Source organism: Prionailurus bengalensis, chromosome D1 (genome assembly GCF_016509475.1).
Source record: "Prionailurus bengalensis isolate Pbe53 chromosome D1, Fcat_Pben_1.1_paternal_pri, whole genome shotgun sequence".
Classification (NCBI taxonomy): domain Eukaryota; kingdom Metazoa; phylum Chordata; class Mammalia; order Carnivora; family Felidae; genus Prionailurus; species Prionailurus bengalensis.
In genome coordinates this window covers 97,982,773-98,000,846 of record NC_057346.1, presented here as the reverse complement: position 1 = coordinate 98,000,846, position 18,074 = coordinate 97,982,773, and the positions used below count along the sequence as shown (strand labels likewise).

Sequence of the window (18,074 nt, the reverse complement as noted above, 5' to 3'; positions counted from 1 at the left end):
AAGCAGTGAATGGTACACTGTATGGTGTGCGAATTAGACCTTGAAAAGGGTGTTTAAAAAAAAAAAAGGACAAAGAAAGTCACCTTTCACCTCTTGCTCTCTCAATGCGCCCCCCATCCAATCCCTCAGCAAATCCTGGCAGCAGATGTCAAGACCGCCCCTCCGACTCCATGGCGTCCCATGGCCGTGCTGGTGGGAGACACGAGCTCTCTTCCAGACAGCTAGCTACAGGAGATCCTAACTAACCTCCCTGATGCCGTCCTTGACTCGACTCTCCACTACTTCTCCTCAGAGCAGCCGCTGCAATCTTTGTGGATGTAAATCCCATCACGTCACTCAGCGGGTATCACACGTTAACACTTCCATTAAGATCTGCACTCGTGGCCACGGTCTTGGAGACCCGTATAACCTGGTCCCCGCCTACCTCCCCAGCATGGGCCTCCCTCTTCCCTTCACCAGCTGCAGCCACAGTGAGCCTTGACACTGGTAGGGTTCACCGCCTACTCTTTTTTTTTTTTCAACGTTTATTTATTTTGGGGACAGAGAGAGACAGAGCATGAACGGGGGAGGGGCAGAGAGAGAGGGAGACACAGAATCGGAAACAGGCTCCAGGCTCCGAGCCGTCAGCCCAGAGCCCGACGCGGGGCTCGAACTCACGGAGTGCGAGATCGTGACCCGGCTGAAGTCGGACGCTTAACCGACTGCGCCACCCAGGCGCCCCCTCACCGCCTACTCTTAAAAAATTAATACTCATGAAATTTTTCAAGCATTCGGAAATTATAATGAGGAACGCAGCTGAAAACCGCGTGCCCGTCGGCTGGAGACAACATAAGTGACCCCCGGCCGCCTCTGTCCCCACTTGGTTCACTTCAAGAAAACACCTGATGTAACTGAAGACCGTCTCTGCCTCCAACTCACTCGCCCTCCAAGGTTAACCGCCGTCCCGAAGCGGCGTAGGGAGCCTTGCCATTTTCACTACACAAGGAGTTTTCTAGAAACAACGCTCAGAGCCGTTTTGCATGTTTGTGAAGTTTACAGATATGGCACCCAAGGAACATACTCTTTCGTACCTTTTTCCCACTGATTTTTTGCACGACTGGCCCCTTCTTATCCTTTGGGTCTCAGTTTCTGTCACCTCCTCCGAAGAAGCCTTTCCTGACCTGAACCTGAAGTAGGTTCTCCCCCGCCACTTCCTGACCTCCACAGGCCTGTCCCTCACAGCACTAATTCTATGACCTCACCTGTCACTTCCTTTTAAAGACCTGATGGCAGGGTGCGGTTTTGTTATCCACGGCGTTTATTTGTCAGCATGGCTATGAAACTCTGTCCCTCGCTAGACCACAAGCTAATGGAGACAAAGCCCATGGCTATCTCGTTCCCAATGGTGGCCTGGCCCCAATGCTAACACCGCACATGGCACATAGCAGAATAGTCGTTGAATGAATGAATGATTGGATGAAGAGCCTTTTTAAAAAAAAATTCTTTTATGTTTATTTATTTTTGAGAGAGAGAGACAGAGCATGAACGGGGGAGGGGCAGAGAGAAAGGGAGACACAGAATCGGAAACCGGCTCCAGGCTCCGAGCCATCAGCCCAGAGCCCGATGCGGGGCTCGAACCCACGGACCGTGAGATCATGACCTGGGCCAAAGTCGGACGCTCAACCGACTGAGCTACCCAGGCGCCCCTGGATGAAGGGCCTTTTTTTTTTTTTTTTTTTTTTTTTTAATTTTTTTTCAACGTTTATTTATTTTGGGGACAGAGAGAGACAGAGCATGAACGGGGGAGGGGCAGAGAGAGAGGGAGACACAGAATCGGAAACAGGCTCCAGGCTCCGAGCCATCAGCCCAGAGCCCGACGCGGGGCTCGAACTCACGGACCGCGAGATCGTGACCTGGCTGAAGTCGGACGCTTAACCGACTGCGGCGCCACCCAGGCGCCCCTATAATGTCAGTATTTTAGTAAAAAGGAAATGAATGCTGTGTCGGAGCTGGCTTGTACCGACTGACGAGAGCTGACAGTTAACACTTTCCAGAATTTCACGAACCAGTCGTGAACCACAGCCATTATTAGAAATTAAGCGATAGAAATGTACACTTCAATAAATATTATTTCGAAGGTAATAAATATTCGAGGCTCGCCACTTCCTCATCATTTGTATGTTTCCCCATAACCTGGGTTCTTGAGGGAAACGGACATCTACTGCGTCTCTTTCCACCTCCTGGCTCAGCGACTTCATGTTGGTGCCTCGAAAGCGGCCACGGTGGGAGCATTTGCACCACGGAGATCGGCACACGTCCCCCCTCCCCCCACCTGACCACAACTGCCCCCACGTCACCTAGCGCACACCACGCGCGTGTGTTTGCGTGTGCACGGAAAGTCTGGGAAATACATTTCAAGCTCTCAGCTCTGGTTACCTCTAGAGGAAACGAAAGAGGAAAGCAGGATGAGGCTTTTGCTTTATTTCTCTATGAGACTGGGCCGTCTTTGTGGTTTAAAATCCTCAGATAGACGAAAAGAGAAAAGGCGCAGATCAGGCTTCCCCCTCCCTGCCCCGCCCCGCAGAGTCTCCCCGGACGGTGCCCCGGTCCTCAGGGACCTCCCCCTGGAATTTCTTAGAATCCTGCCCGTGATCATAGTACTCATCCCCCTACGTTATCATTTTCTGACTCTCCTCTCCCTCCTGGGGGAAAAAGAAAAGCATCTCAAGGCCCTTGCAGCCAGTAACGGGGGCACCAGTGGGCCGTGAGAGCCCTGGAGCCAGAGGGATCAGCTGGAATCTCAGCTTCATCATTTACAAGTGAGTGGTCTTGGGCAGGCAACTCTACTGGCTTTGCCTCAGTTTCCACATCTGTAAAATGGGGTACAACCCAACCCTGCAGCACTGCTGTAATGGCTGATGTGGGAGGTACTCAGTAAAGGGTCGCTATTAGCATTTCGGTCGTGACTGTCATCCCAGTCTCCGGTCTCCGAATGAAGAGCCCAGCTGTTAGTTACCATTACTTCTCGGCCTGCAGAGGTCTTCGGGTTAACGCGGAGTTGTTGTGATCTGCCTTCAATTGGGCAGAGAGGCCCCCGGAGGGAGCTTTGAGGGATGAGGGGACTGCCGGAGGCCCCCTCAGGCTGGCTTCAGATCTGGAGGTTTGCTGAGGGATGTTTCCGGCATTCTCTTTGCCACCGGTCAGGGTTTTTCTCCAACCAAGCATGCATTCATTCACTTAACAAATATCACTGAGTGAGTAGCTACAATGTCAGGCTCTGGGGGAGAAAATGGTGATCCCGGGAGACGATGTCTTTGCTCTCACAAAACTCACAGTCCAGGGAGATACAGAAAGGAGGCCACTGTGATGCCCGGTGGTTGGCACTGTGGCGGGGAAATCTGTGGAAAGAGAACTCAGAGCTGGAGTCGGGATCTGGGAGTCAGTTGAGGCCCTTCTTGGGAAATGGCGAATCTAAGCTGAGGTCTTGGAGAAGAGGAAGGTGAGGGTGTCCTAGGCGGAAGGAGCAGGAGCGGGCAGGATCACACAGCGTTTGTGGACCGTGTCACATGTCACTGAGCAGCCCAGGCCACCCTCAGTAGAGAGCAGGCCGACACTGAGATGGTCCAGGAATGGCCAGCCAGGGCCAGATGGCTCAGGACCAACCCCCGAGGAAGCTGGTCCCCCAATGTCCTCCCTCGCCTTATCCCACAAGGTCAACTCCTTGGCCCTTCTGAACCCAGCACTTCCTGGAACCACCCGGGCTCTGAACACTGTGATGATATGAGAAAGACCTTGGTAGCCTAGACCTGACCAGAGAAGGGTGACCCGCGTGGTGAGAGGGTTCCTTAGCCTGGAAAAGAAGAAGCCAGAGAAAGCGCGATCATCAAACGTGGGAAAGACCACCACTTGGAGGGAGCAGGGCCAGGACAACTTAGAGGGGCACAAGCCTGAACGGGGCACAAGGAATATGCAGGCAGGACAGTCCTGCAACAGAACGAGCGCCCTCGTGAGGTGGCGAACCTCTTGTTACCAGAAGTATTTGAGAAGGTGGATGACCCACCACTAGGAAGACTAAAGAAAGGATTTTCCCCAGAGTGGAAGTCTGGCTTAAACGGCTTCTAAAATTCTGCCTAGGGGCGTCTTGGTTAAGCGTCCAACTTCAGCTCAGGTCATGATCTCACGGTCCGTGAGTTCGAGCCCCGCGTCGGGCTCTGTGCTGACGGCTCAGAGCCTGGAGCCTGCTTCGGATTCTGTGTCTCCCTCTCTCTCTGCCCCTCCCCCGTTCACACTCTCTGTCTCTCTGTCTCTCTCTCTCTGTCTCTCTCTCTCTCTCAAAAATAAATAAATAGATAGATAGATAAATAATACAAAATTATACAAAACCAGGGTTTGGGCCCCCTGGGGCAAGCATGGTCTATATGGATCAGAGTGCTATTTCTGACTATGGTGACGATTAACAAAGACATCAGCAACGCAACGCCAGGGGCTGTCATTCAGAAAGCAATTTCACTGTGCAAAGGACCCTTGCCCCACCTTTTCATGGGTTCTCACAACTCTGTGAAGTAGCTACTACGATCATCACCCCCATTTTGCAGACCGGGGAACCGAGGAGGTTCCGTTTCACAGGCAACTTGCCTGTGGCCACAAAGGAAATGTGTGGGGAAGCCGGAGTTCCTTCAAACAAACAACAGCCCGCCTCTTCCGCACCGAGATGGACCTCATGCCCTCTAATGACCTCATCAGAATCCGCCAGGAATGTCCTGGGGGCTCCCTCTGAATTTCCAGTGTTGCTGCTGGTTTGAGCAGACTTGCCCAGTGAAGATCTGCATTTTACTAGAGGGGAGCATTCTGCTTGGTGGCAGAAGGTCTGCCGCAGTCAAGGGTTCACTGCTGGGCTCCTCTGAGTGGTGCCATCACCGGCTGCTGCCCAGATTAGATTTTCAAAAACCTGATTTGCTTGCAACTTTCCAGGAACCCATGGAATCCATAAAACATTCTGATTTTCAGCACCGCACCTCCTTAGAGCAAAGTGGTTACAAAAATGATTTATGAAGCTATTCACAGTTGACAAGGCACTCTGCCCGTCTCAGAGGCTCCTCCCCGAACCCCAGGAGGCAGACAGCGTCGGCTCTCTTCTCCAGCCACTTCCCAGTCTAGCAACCTGAAATGGCAGAGCGAAAAAGAGGCCAGACTGAACCCGAACTTGACCTGAATACTTCGGCTGCAAGGAGGCCTCTGAGATTATTCAGGCCCCGGCTTCCAAACCTGGTGCCTACGGATGGACGTTGGCAAGGGGAAGGGGAGATTCCTTAAAATGTGCACGGCATTCCGTGAATATGGGTGTACATACATATGAGTACAACTCCCTAAGTCAGGCTGGTCAAGAACCAGGATCTAACCTGCCCCCATCCCCTTTTAACTGATAGTAGCATTAGTGTTTCCTTTTCTTGTTCGAAAACTCTTCTTTTATCAAATTTCAGAAAAGGCCCCGAGATGTGGTAAATGGGGCATGTTTACATACAATCTCGAATTCCACATCCAGGTTTTACATACTATCCACTCACGAACCCCGAGGCGCTACTGGAGATAATGAAGAGAGCTGTGAACTGCTCTTCGCCTGCTGTGCACCGGCACGCAACAGGCATCAAGGCTCACAACGCATAAGGTCATGTTCCGGATAGACCGTGCATCCCCATTTTGTGCATAAGAAAATCAGCGCTCGGAGACAACAAGCCTCCAGCCCCAAGATGCACGACCCTCAAGGAAAAATGTCGGAGTCTGGAGCCCCGTAGCCAACCCAGAAAGCTCGTCCCCACCCAAGTCCTTCTGCTTGGCCTGTAAAAGTCCCCCCGGCCCTGTTACCAGCCTCAGGACCAACTACCCCCTGAACACACTTGGCCTCACTCTTCTTGGTAATATCTGGCTATCGGCAAAACCAGTGGGTTGAGGCCTCGGGCAAGGACTGACAGCCTCGGGAGGCTGGCCTGAATCCTGTTAGTTATGCCTTAACCTGAGGGGCTCTGGGGCAAGAGTGGGAGAGAGCCCCCCCCCCCAATCTGCTCAACCTGGAGGCAGCAAAAATGCACATTAGAATGGGTCTGCTCCGGAGAGATTCAATAGAAACAATAGAAACAAACTTTAAATACGCTACAGATGTGAAGGATCTTCCAGGTTAACGTGGCAGAGGGAAGCTGATGTGAAAAGCACCCACGGGGTCGTCCACAGCGCAACCAGCACGGCCGTCATGGGCGGCTCGCCCCCCCAATAACCAGAGACATGAACGAGAGGTAGGAAGAAAAAAAGCAGAGAACAAACCAAAGCTCTGCCACGAGAGAGCGCTTCACCCCCATGAGGATGGCTGGAGTCAAAAAGTCAGCTAACAGCAAGTGTGGGCAAGGATGTGGAGAAATCAGCCCTCGCACCCTGCCGGTGGGAACGCAAAATGGTCCCGCTGCTCTGGAAAGTGGTCCGGCAGATCCTCAAAGGATTAAACATAGGGTTACCGTGTGACCCAGCAGTCCCATTCCTACGTATTACCCGAGGGACGTGAAAACGTAGGTCTACACAGAGACTTGTGCACACATGTTTAGGGTAGCATCATTCATAATAGCCCGACGATGGAAACGACCCAACTGTCCATCGACAGGGGAGCGGATGAACAAAATGTGGCCTATCCGCGCAATTGGTGGGGGGGAAAGGCCAGTGAAAGGAAGGATCATGCTACACAGTGATAATCTGCCCCAACCCGGAGGCACCCTGAAAACATGACGCTATGCGCAAGAAGCCAGTCACAGAAGACCACGTTCATGCGAAGGTCCAGAATAGGGACACCTGTAGAGACAGAGGGACATCCGTAGAGACAGAGTAAGCTAGTGAGGGCTGGAAGGGGGAGGGGGGTGGGAGAGGAGGAGATGGGGTAACAGTTAAAGATAGACTTTCTTCTATGAGGCGATGAGAGTGTTGCACAACTCTTGGCGGTAGTGGAGGCAAACAGTGGTTAATTACTAAAGACCACTAAATGACACACTTTGGGTGGGCGAGCTGCGCGGTATGTGCTCGTATCTCAATGACGCGGTTGTAAGAAGTCCGCCAAATGCTCACGGGCAGCCATCAGACAAGATAAAGAAAACCACCTCATACCATCTGCTTGAAAAGTACTCCCTGGGGGGCGCCTGGGTGGCTCAGTCGGTCGAACGTCCTACTCTGGCTCAGGTCATGATCTCGTGGTTTGTGGGTTGGAGCCCCGCGCCGGGCTCTGTGCCGACGGCTCGGAGTCTGGAGCCTGCTTCCGATCCTGGGTCTCCCTCTCTCTCTGCCCCTCCCCGACTAGTGCTCTGAGTCTCTCCGTCTCTCTCTCTCTCTCTCTCTCTCTCTCAAAAATAAATAAAATGTAAAAAATAAAAATAAAAAAAAGAAGAAGAAGATCCAGTTTTGAAGTCCTGGCCCCATGATTAGCTGTATGGCCTTGGACCAGAAATTTAGCCCTTGAAGCCCCAGTTTCCCAATGTGTAGAAAGGAGGCTGAAGCGTACTTATCTGACAGCAAGGTTGTGAGGGCACAGAATGAGGTCACACAAATCCTTTAGTGCCCGAAGAACAGCACCTGTTGCGGGGGTTGTCAGAGGTATTGCTATCCACCCAACGCTCCCTCACAACTTTTGCTGAGGACCCACTGGGGCTTAAGGGTGCTGAATCAGGCTCCGACAAGACCGCTCCTAAAGGAATTTTCAAACACCAAAAAACCCTACGTTCCCTATTATTAAAATCAGGGGGTTTACTAGAAATTCGTCTCTCTCAAACAAGGGTCTTTGGATACGCTCTCAGGATCTAAAAGTTCTAAGAATGTTTAATTCGGTGTTTTCATTCAAAAAAAATCAACATACGGGAATCGCCATGAGATTTCCAGCCCAAAGACTGCTGTGCATGTAACTGGGTGGGCACCTGTGGTAGACTGAATTCTTGGCCCCGGTTCCGCCCTTCTCGATCGGCCTTGGCCATGTGATTCCGCACTAGGCTCTCTCTTACAGGTGGCCTGTCCTTCTTCGCTCCTTGACCTTGGCTTCAGCTGTATGACTTATTTGGCCGGTGGGATGCCACCGCACACCAAGCAAAGACCGGGAATGTGCTTGCGAAAGGCGGGGGTGGGGGTGGGGGTGGGGCTTGCCTCTGGGACCACCTCTGCCTTCACCAGGAGGACAGCTTCTCCAGAGAGCACCTGCTCCTTCAGTCTGGGCCCAGAACGAACACGCCTGGAGCAGACCTGGCTCCCCTTGAGGAGACGATCTGGCCCAGTGGCTTGCGGCAGAGAGGACCAGCCGCGCCCAACTAATCAGCCCGCCCACGGTCCACCGGCAGACACGCCAGAATAAATGAGACCCTGTAGTTCAGCCAGCAGATACCTGAGCGAGGACAAATGATGGCTGTTCTACGCCACAGGTCGGCAGACTTTGGCCCTGCAGGCTAAGTCCAGTCCGCCACCTGTTTTGGATGGCCCACCAGCTAAGAACGGTCCACTTCTCAGTGGTTGAAAATACATCAGAAGAAGATTTCATCACGCGAAAGTTGTCCGGAATTCAAATTTTGGTGTCCGTGACAAGTTCTGCTAGCATACCCCCCACCTCTGACTGTTCTCCGGCTACAGTGACAGAACCGAGTGGCTGTGGCAAACACCGTGAGGTCCACAAAGCCTAAAATATTTACGGTCTGGCGCTTGACACAAAAAGGGTGCAACCCCAGTTCTCTGACACCGAATTTGGAGGTAGCCTGCTACACCGTTAACAGGCGAGCAGGTAACATCGATCATTGCTATTGGCCATGAGCTAGTGAGAAAAGGGCAGGCACCAACTTGATGAGCACAGGATGCATTCTGGTAAAGAAAAGAGTAAGAAACATCAAGGCCACTGCACTGGAGGATTCCCCAGTGTTTCAAGCAGAGACGAAGAAAGACAATAAAGGTGTCACACAGCCCACGAAAGCACAGACATACCAAACGCCAAAGAACCTGGGTGTTTATAGTCATTACCACGGTCACCCTGGCAACAGCAATTTCGGTTCAACAAACAACATCATCGCACATGTAACGATGATTTCACTCATTTGAGTTACGCATGTTTGCATAGGTCTGTTCATTTGACATTTGCGAGTCTGTGTCGGACTTACAGCTGTTTCAAAGCTGTAAGAAATGTTTCCTCTAGCTCTCTGCTCGAACCTTTTTAAACCACATCAGAGTGAAATTAAGGTCGCATTGGGACCCCACGAGCATGAAATGTCACCTGACCGACAGGTACAGGAAAAGGTCCTCGACTTCACCAGCCATCGGGGACATGCAAATCAAAACCACAATGTGATATCCCCTCATGCCTGTTGGAAGGACTGTGCTCAAAAAGACGAGAGGTGACAAGGACTGGCCAGGAAGTCGAGAAAAGGGAACCCGTGCATTGCTTTGGGAATCGACACAGGTGCAGCCAACATGGAAAAACAGCATGGAGGGTCGCCAAAAACTTAAACAGAGAACTACCCCGTGGTCCAGCAATCCCACTCCTGGGCATTTACCAGAAGGAAATGAAAACACCTGATGTGAAGAGAAAGTTGCCGCATGATTTACGAGAGCCAAGACGTGGAAGGAGCCCAAGTGGCCATGGACGGATAAGGGGCTCAAGGCGATGTGGTGTGGATATACGACGGGATATTACTCATCCATAAGAAGAAATGAGATCTTGCCACTTGGAATAACACGGGCGGCCCTTCAGTGCATTATTCAGAGCAGTGATCCATGTTCTACTTTTATCCCAAAATAATAGATCTTGAGAATTACAGACAGTTCCAGCCAAAGCGGGTTCACCGGCAGATCACATATTTGGCGGGGGGGGGGGGGGGGGGGAATCTTTGGTTTGCTTTGTGGTTCGATAACCAAACGACCAGCATCTATAAAACGTTATACAAGGCAAGCCCATTTAATGCTGCTGATAGTAAGAGGAATCTTAAGACTGAGGTGCACACTTTTATTCCTGGAAAAGCTGATATTGAATGGATAGTGTTTTAAGATGCGTAGCATCTCAGAACATGAGCAAAGCAACTTCTCTCTGGCATCATCTTCCACTTTTCCTTCTAAGCACGCTCTGTACTTGGGCTCTAACCTGTTACCTTTTCCCCTCCACATGACCCGTGCCCCTGGACCTCTGTACATGTTGTGCCCGCGGCTGGCGATTCTGCGTTGCCTCAGTCCCTGACTCCCTGCAACTCATTCATCTAATCCTAGCTCAGGCCTAGAAGCAAGGAGACCCCAGTAGCAACACACACGCGCTTAGTGCCCAGGGATCTTGATTTCTGAACACGATTGCCACTAAAACAAATCAGGGCTCTTAGGAGAGATGGCCAGAACGTCTTTTTGCACCGGAAAGTAAGGGAAGTACTAAGATAGGAAAAAGGAGCCCGTCTGCACGGGCTCCTGCTGGCCAAATCTAGGGCAATTGAAACATCAAAATGAATGACAGGAATGGACTGGAACACACTGAAGGAAAAAAAAAAAGGATTCATGAGTCTATACCAGTACTAAAAATAACTAAAACAAGCGATGGGGTGGAGGAGAAAGTTGAATACTTTTTTTTTTCTTTTTGCCGAAGGATGTCACATAGTAAATAAAGAATGTAGGATGCAAATCATTTTAAACCATGGAGAATAATTGATAAAGGCGGGGCACCTGGGTGGCTCAGTCGGTTAAGCGTCTGACTTCGGCTCAGGTCATGATCTCACGGTTCATGAGTTCGAGCCCCGCATCGGGCTCGGTGCTGACGGCTCGGGGCCTGGAGCCTGCTTCGGATTCTGTGTCTCCCTCCCCTCAGCTCCTCCCCTGCTCACACTCTGTCTCTCTCTCAAAATAAATAAAGATTAAAAAAATAAAAAAATATAATAATTGATAAAGGCACGAATCATCAACAGTCGCCAAAACCACTGGGTAAAAGAGAAGACAAACTGACCTCACAAGCTTCCTGCTATCTACAGGGAGACAGACACAACATCCTTCATGCCAAAAATCTATAATCTGAATCTATCATGAGGAAACAATCAGACACATCTAAACTGTGCAACATTCTGCTGACAACTGTCCAGAACTTCTCAAAAGTGTCAATATCCTGAAAGGAAAAAACAACGCAGCGGAACTGTTATAGAATAAAGGAGACTAATGAGACATGACAATTAAATGCATGAGTGGGTCCTAGATGGGGGACAAACTGTAAAGGCCATTTCTCCAGGGCAATTGGGAAAATCTGAATAAGGATTGCAGCTGACAGAGTGTTGTATCGTATCCATGGTTAAATTTCCTGAGTGTAACAATTATATTGTGGTTATGTAGGGCAGGGGTCTGTTGGCAAACCACTGATTGTAGTTCAAATGCAGCCCCCTACCTGTTTGTTTTGTTTTGTTTAAGTAGGCTCCATGCTGCGCTTGAACTCACGACCCCAAGACCAAGACCTGAGCTGAGATCAAGATCTGAGTTGGGATCAAGAATCAGGTGCTTAACCGAGTGAGCCACCCAGGCGCTCTATACAGTTGTGAGCTAAGCATGGTTTTCGCATTTTTCAATGATTGAAAAAAGTTTTTTCATGTCATTTCATTTATAGGAAATTTATATGAAATTCCAATTCCAGGGAAATTGTACGCCATGCACATTCAGTGTTCATCAATAAAGTTTTATTGGTGCACAGACACATTCATTTATGTACCGTTTACGGCAGCTTTCGCCCTGCAGTGGCGGAGTTGAGTGGCAGAGATGCGGAATGCATGGCCCAAAAGCCTGAGGTCTATAGCCGTATCTCAAAAAGGTCAGAAAAACAAAACAAAACAACACAGAATGTGTGTGCATGTGTGTGCGTGTGCCTGTAGGCATACAGAGAGAGAGATTCAAGCAATTGTTATTAAATGTTAGCAATGGATGAAGTAGATGCTGGGTGTGTGGGTGTTTATTAAACTATTCTTACAGCTTTTCTACAGAGCTTGAACATTTCAAAATAAAGAGTTAATAGAAATTAACAAACATGCATGAAAAGCATCTGCTCATACACACATGCGCACACACACACACACACACACACACACGCGCGCGCGCGCAAGGCAACCTGTCTCAAATGTCCCTTCTTGTCTTCCTGGACAAGCCCATTATTCTTTCCTTCTCTGAGCTCCCCCAAACTTGGTAACACCTGCCTGCTCCCGCTGACATCTCGAGGCACTGCCACCGTCTGCTAACGCTTCCATCTGTCCCAATCACTCAGGGCTTTTCGGATTCTGTTTTGGAGGCTGTGTCACGAGCTTTTGCACCTCCAATTTCAAGTTTCAAAATAAATCTCCATTTTATGATGGAACTTGAAGCGGAAAACACTTGAAATACCCTTTCACCTCTGCTCCCCCCCCCCCCCCACCCAGCCAGTACAGTAGGGGTCCGGCAGGTGGAAAGGCTGCATGTCAGCAGGTGAGCAATGTCACCAAACAGTGTCCTCTCTTTAAGGGCCGCCAGGAAACCTTCCGTCCAGTATCAGTACCCAGAAGGGGGACCTCCCCAGGAACTATCTGGGGACTGTTCACGACATGGAAAGAATGCCCTGGTGGCAGACCAGGCTTGCCTTTTCCCAGCGGCTGCCAGATTCGGACCCCATATAGCTAAAAGTGCATATACGGGTCATTGTGGTATGCATTTTTAGCCTCCTTCCTGGCTCCGCCGAGGGTCTCCACCCTTGTTTTTCTTTCTTCTGTCTCTCCCAGTTTTAACATGCTATAATGGTATATTTTATGTATCCTGCTAGGCTACCTTAAATCCCTTCTGGCACAAGACTGGCTCTAAGTGCAAAATGTAAATAAAAACGCTGTGCTGGCTTCCTCTTTCTTCGGCCTTTTACCAAACCACACGGCTGCACGGCACTCCCAAACACCTCACGCGTGCAGCATCGTCTCCGGCCTTCGGTGTCTGAGGGCAGCCTGGAAACCCTGGCAATGATTTATGGAGTTTCTCGTCTCCAGTGAGATGAGAAAGCAGAGGACGAGGGCAGTTCTTTCCCAAACGGCCAGAAGTGATGGCAAGACTCCTGCGGAGGAGGCCGGGCCGTGGAGAGATGCAAAGTGGAAATGAACGTTGGGTCCATCTGAATGCAGGCCCTGTCCCCACACGGGGCACGGTGGGACCAGCTTTCCTCTGTGTTGAGGGGAGAAGGAGAGGGAACCAGTGCTGGGCAGAAAGGAGGAGACGAAGAAAGTCAACCAAGGCCAGCAGGGAGGAACAGGTGAGATAAGGAAGGCGGAGCAAGGGCCAGGCGGAAGAACAAGAGGGTGGGTTCCGGGGCCCAGACTGCTGGGTTGGAAGCCCGGCTCAGCCGCTCACCAGCTGTTTAGTTTTGTGCAGGAGAACTTCTCCCCTCCAGGCCTCAGTTTTCTCAGTTGGTATGATGGGTAGAATACCCACTTCACAAGGGGTAACGTTAGCATCAAACGAGGTCTGCTGTAAAGTGCTGAGCACAGGCCCAGAAACATCATAGGTGCTCAAGAAACGCAAACAGCCACGCTCATCACGAGCACACTGCACACACTGAGGAGTCGCGGACGGAAATGCGTGGTGTTGGATGAGGGCCAGAGCTTCTGAAGGCGGGCAGGAGGTCAAGAAAGGACATCAAGTACGGCTTCGAGACCGGATTTGACAAATGAATGCGGTTTATTTAGGATGTGGGGGCTCCCAGATCCTGGTCCAAAATCAGTGCTGTGGTTCACCCCACTTTTCCGCCCTCCCTCCGTTCAACCAACCCATCAACTGAGCCGGCAGTTGTTCCTCACTCTGGCTTTTCCCTGACTGAGGCCCCGACTGAGGACACGCGCGCGCGCGCACACACACACACACACACACACACACAGGTCCTGCTTTCTTGAGCCAGTTTGCACATCTGCTCTCTCCAAGCCTTCGACACCTCTCACCTCACTGGATCACAAAGCCTCCGCACGGCCCCGCGGCCTGCAACCACTCCCTCCCCGCACCCATCCATATGCCACAGCTCGCGGCTCCCAGGCCTTAGGAACATCCAAGGGAGCAACACTGCCGGCCCCTGGTCCCTGAGCTGCAGGCCACGCCCACTCCTGACTTCTGCTAGAGCTGGTCTAAGACAAGGCTGCAAACTCCAGGGCTGCCTCCTCTTCCCCCTTTTCTCCACACCCTAGACCCAGGCCAGGCCACAAACCCGGGGAAGCTGCCTCCTTTAGAGACTCTAAGCTTGCCCAGCCGGGCTGTCCCAAAGTGCAGCTTCTCATGGTGGGAGGTGGGGGCCCTGACAGCCCTCCCTGGGCATGGCCCTAGATTTTCTCCTCTGCTGAACTTCTACCCATCCTTCAAGACCCCTCTCCGATCTGCCCAGTCAAAACCAGCTCCCCTTCTCCCGGGCCCTATAGCTTTCTGTGGTAGCACCATCGCCAACAATGCTCTGCCTCGGTATTACTCGGCTGGACATAGGCCTCCTCCCCTCCCATCCACCTCAGTCCCTGCTTCTTGTAGCCGGACCCCAGGCTCCATGAGAACAGGCGGCAAACCTCATGTGTTTCTGTTGCCCCCAGAGCTCCTGAGTGCTCCCTTCTCAGCCACGTGTCCCCACGGAGGAGCTACTTAAAGCCTGGCATCGCGGAAAGGCGCTACCTTTGAAGGAACCCGCCGCGTACCACGCGTGGGCTGTGGGAGCTGGGGTTGCCTCCTTAATGACCTCTTGGGTCCCGGGTTCCCTCATCTGGGCCGGAAGGGCAGCAACCTGCTGTGAGGACGAATGTGGCACACGGCTGGCACACCATCGTTGCTCACAGGCGGCCAGACTTCTGAAAACAAGCCAGCCCCCCTTGCTGGCTCCCTCTCCTCACTTCCCACTCACGCCTCGGGCCCCAGCAGCGTGGCTTCTGCCGTGAAACTGCCTGTGCCCAGGACACGAAGACCCCCGTGCTGCCCGAACACAGCGGCTCTCAGGCCTCACGCTTCCCCGCCGCCTGTCCCTTCCCGGGGCCTCAGCCGCGTCCGTTTACACGCTTGGTGTCCCCTACACCCAGGCCTCTGTCCTCGGCTGACCCGTGTGCGTCGGTGCGCCCCAGGATGGCTCACCTGAGCACCTCACGGGCATCTCCGGCTTGACTCACCCCCCCCCCCCCCACCCCGAACTCACCTTCGCCGCTCTGCCGTCTCAGGCCAGCTCTCTCCACAGCTCCACACGTGTTAGCAGACGTCCCCCAGACACTGCACTCAGTTCCTAGCGCTGCTTAACAAACTGCCACGACACGGTGGTTCTCGAACACCACACGTTTATTATCTCACGGTTCCAGAGGTCACAAGTCCTAAGATCGAGGCGTCGGCAGCGGGCTGAATTCCTTCTGGAGGCTTGAGGGAAGAATCTACTTCCTTGCCTTTTGTAGCTTCTAGAAGCTGTCTGCATGCAGTCCCTTGGCTCCTGGCTCCTTCTATCTTCAAGGCCAGCAGGATAACATCTTCCAATCTTGTCTTTCTGACTCTGACTCTCCTGCCTCCCTCCCATAAAAATGCTTGTAATTCCACGAGGCCCACCCCGATAAACCAAGATAATCTCCCCACCTCAAGCGCCTTAATTGAATTACGCCTGGAAAGTCCCTGTTGGCCTCTAAGATGACATCCATACAGGATCCGGGGATGAGGATGCGGCCATCTTGAGGGGGCCATTATTTGGCCTACTATACTCACTTCCCTCCGTCTGCTCCGAGCCTCTAGGGTACCCCTCCAGTGACAGAAGACGTGTTGACCCATCGCCCCTCCATATGCAACGTCTCCATCTGAACGTTCTCGGGCGATAGGAGAGCTTGTCCATCACGCCTCACCTCTGCTCGATATCCAACCGTCTCTTCAGTGGGACCCTCCCACCAGGATTTTCAAAGACGTTCACGTCTCTCTCTTAACAAAGTCCCCCGCCCCCCGTGCTTGCCGGCAGCCAACCCTCGTATCTCCTGTCTCTCTTCCACTTGTCTTATCTCTAATCAAGCTTCTAAGAAGTGCCTATGCTGGTCACCCGGCTTCTCACAAGGTTCCCTTCGGGTGGTGCTCTGACGGGGCTTCTCCACCACAGCACTCTGGACCCCCGAGACCAGATCGCTCTTTGTTGTAGGAGGCTGTCTTCTGCATTACGGAAGGTTTAGCAGCACCCCTGACCCCTACCTTCTAGATGCCAGGAGCATAGCCCCCATCCCAAGCTGTGACGGCCCCAAAATGTGTCCAGACATTACCAAATGTCCCCCGGGTGGGGGGCGGGGGGAGGGCAGGGAGGAAGGGAGCAAACCGCCCCAGGTCGGGAACCTCGGTCTTGGAGTACCAGGTCTTGCTAAAGTGGCCGGTGACTTCCCTGGCACTAAGCCCAGTGGACCATTTCAAGTCCTTCTCTTGCCTGGCTTCTCAGAAACACTTGACCCTGTTGACCGTTCTGGCCTTCCCGCCTCTCAGGGTGCACTTCCTCAGTCTCCCTTGCAAGGATCGTGCTCCCCTTCTGGACGGCTGAACCACCGAAGTTCCTCAAAGCTCATTCTAGGCCCTCTCCGCCTCTCGTCCATCGGTTCTCCTTGGGGGCGGCCCTCCCCACTCCCAGCCCCGCTGACACCTGGGTGCAGGTGGTTCGGGAAGTGACATCTCCGAATCTCCTTTCCAAGCTCCGAACCCCTATCGCTAACTGCCTAGTCGCCATGGCCACTGGGTGCCTTGATGTCACTCCAAAGTCATCGAGTCTAAAACTGCCTCTTGCCCTCCACCCAGGCCCCGCCTATATTCCATTTCTCAGAGACGGACACCTTCCCGACCTGCTGAGAGCAGGACACTGAAGGGCTCGTTTTCGCCAATTCCCTCTCCCTTACTTAGGCCAATCAATCAACTTCCAAGTCAACCCCGCTCATCTCCGAAATAGTTCACAAACGAGTTCACCCTTTCTTCATGTTGCTGCCCCACCCTAACCCAAGCCTCCACCATCCCCGACTCAGACAATGATCCATTCTTGACCCATGCCCCCTGCTCCCAATCTGTTCTCCAGCCTGCAGCCAAAGTCACCCTTTCAAAACATAAATAAACTTCTCATTGTTCTTAAAATAAAGAACAAAAGTCCCAATTTGGCTCAGCGGGCCCTATACATCCAAGACCGTCTCCCCCTCCAGGCCCCTGTGTTCGCTCCACTCCGGGCACAATGAGCTAGTTGCGCAAACATGCCATACTCTCGCCCGCCACAGGGCCTTTACACATGCTGTCCTGTTCATCTGGTGGGCATTCTCTTTCTTCGATCACACCTCAACTATCAGGAAGCCTTCCTTGACCTCTGGCCACATCACTTCCTCTGGTTGTTCCCTTCTCTCCTAGCCTCACTGCCTCTTCATCACCTGAGCCATAATTTTACATTTATTTACCTTATTATTTGATTCATTCCGGCTTCCCCACAATAAGCTCTATGAGGGCAGAACTGATGTCTGATCTGGCCCATCACTGTATCCCTGAGGCCAGTTCAGGGCTTAGCACAAACGAGACCCACGAGAAAGGTTTAGTTCATGACTGATAAACGATCTTCCTACTCCCTCGCCTGCTCTTCTCTACCGGTCCCACCTTCCTCCAACTCTGCTCAAGCTGGATGCTCGAGAGGCATCCCTAATAATCCCTTCCACTTCAGATCTTGATTCTCCCTCCTAAGTCTCTCTCAAATGTGCCTGCCTCTAGCACCTAAGTTGAAACCAGCATCTTTTCCGACCTGAACCCCCCCCCCTTCCCCAGCAAGGCCCCTACCCATCCTGATTCTGCGTTCTGCAACCTGACCTAACCATTCCGTAACGCCTCTGCCCGACAATCTTCAGAGGTTCCCATGGCCCGCAGAAGGAGCATGCGCTTACCCTGGCTTATGAAATGTAGGGTGATCTGGCCCCTGACTCCCTCTCCTGCTGATTTCCTGCCACTCTGCCTGTCAGGCTCATTGCTGTCGCCACACGGACCTGCCAGCCGACCTGTGTGAATACGGCATCCTCCCACCCCCCTTCCACTAACTACTACTCATGTTTCAAGTCTCAAGCTGGAGGAAATCCCGCCCAAGCCCCTCGAGT

The 18,074-nt window shown here is 52.2% G+C and overlaps 1 protein-coding gene across 5 annotated transcripts in view; it reads right to left on the bottom strand.

Annotated features, from left to right (window-relative positions):
- Nucleotides 1-18,074, bottom strand: part of PRDM11 (PR/SET domain 11) — an 88,802-nt gene that overhangs the window by 33,839 nt on the left and 36,889 nt on the right. The gene's annotated exons all lie outside the window — the stretch shown is intronic.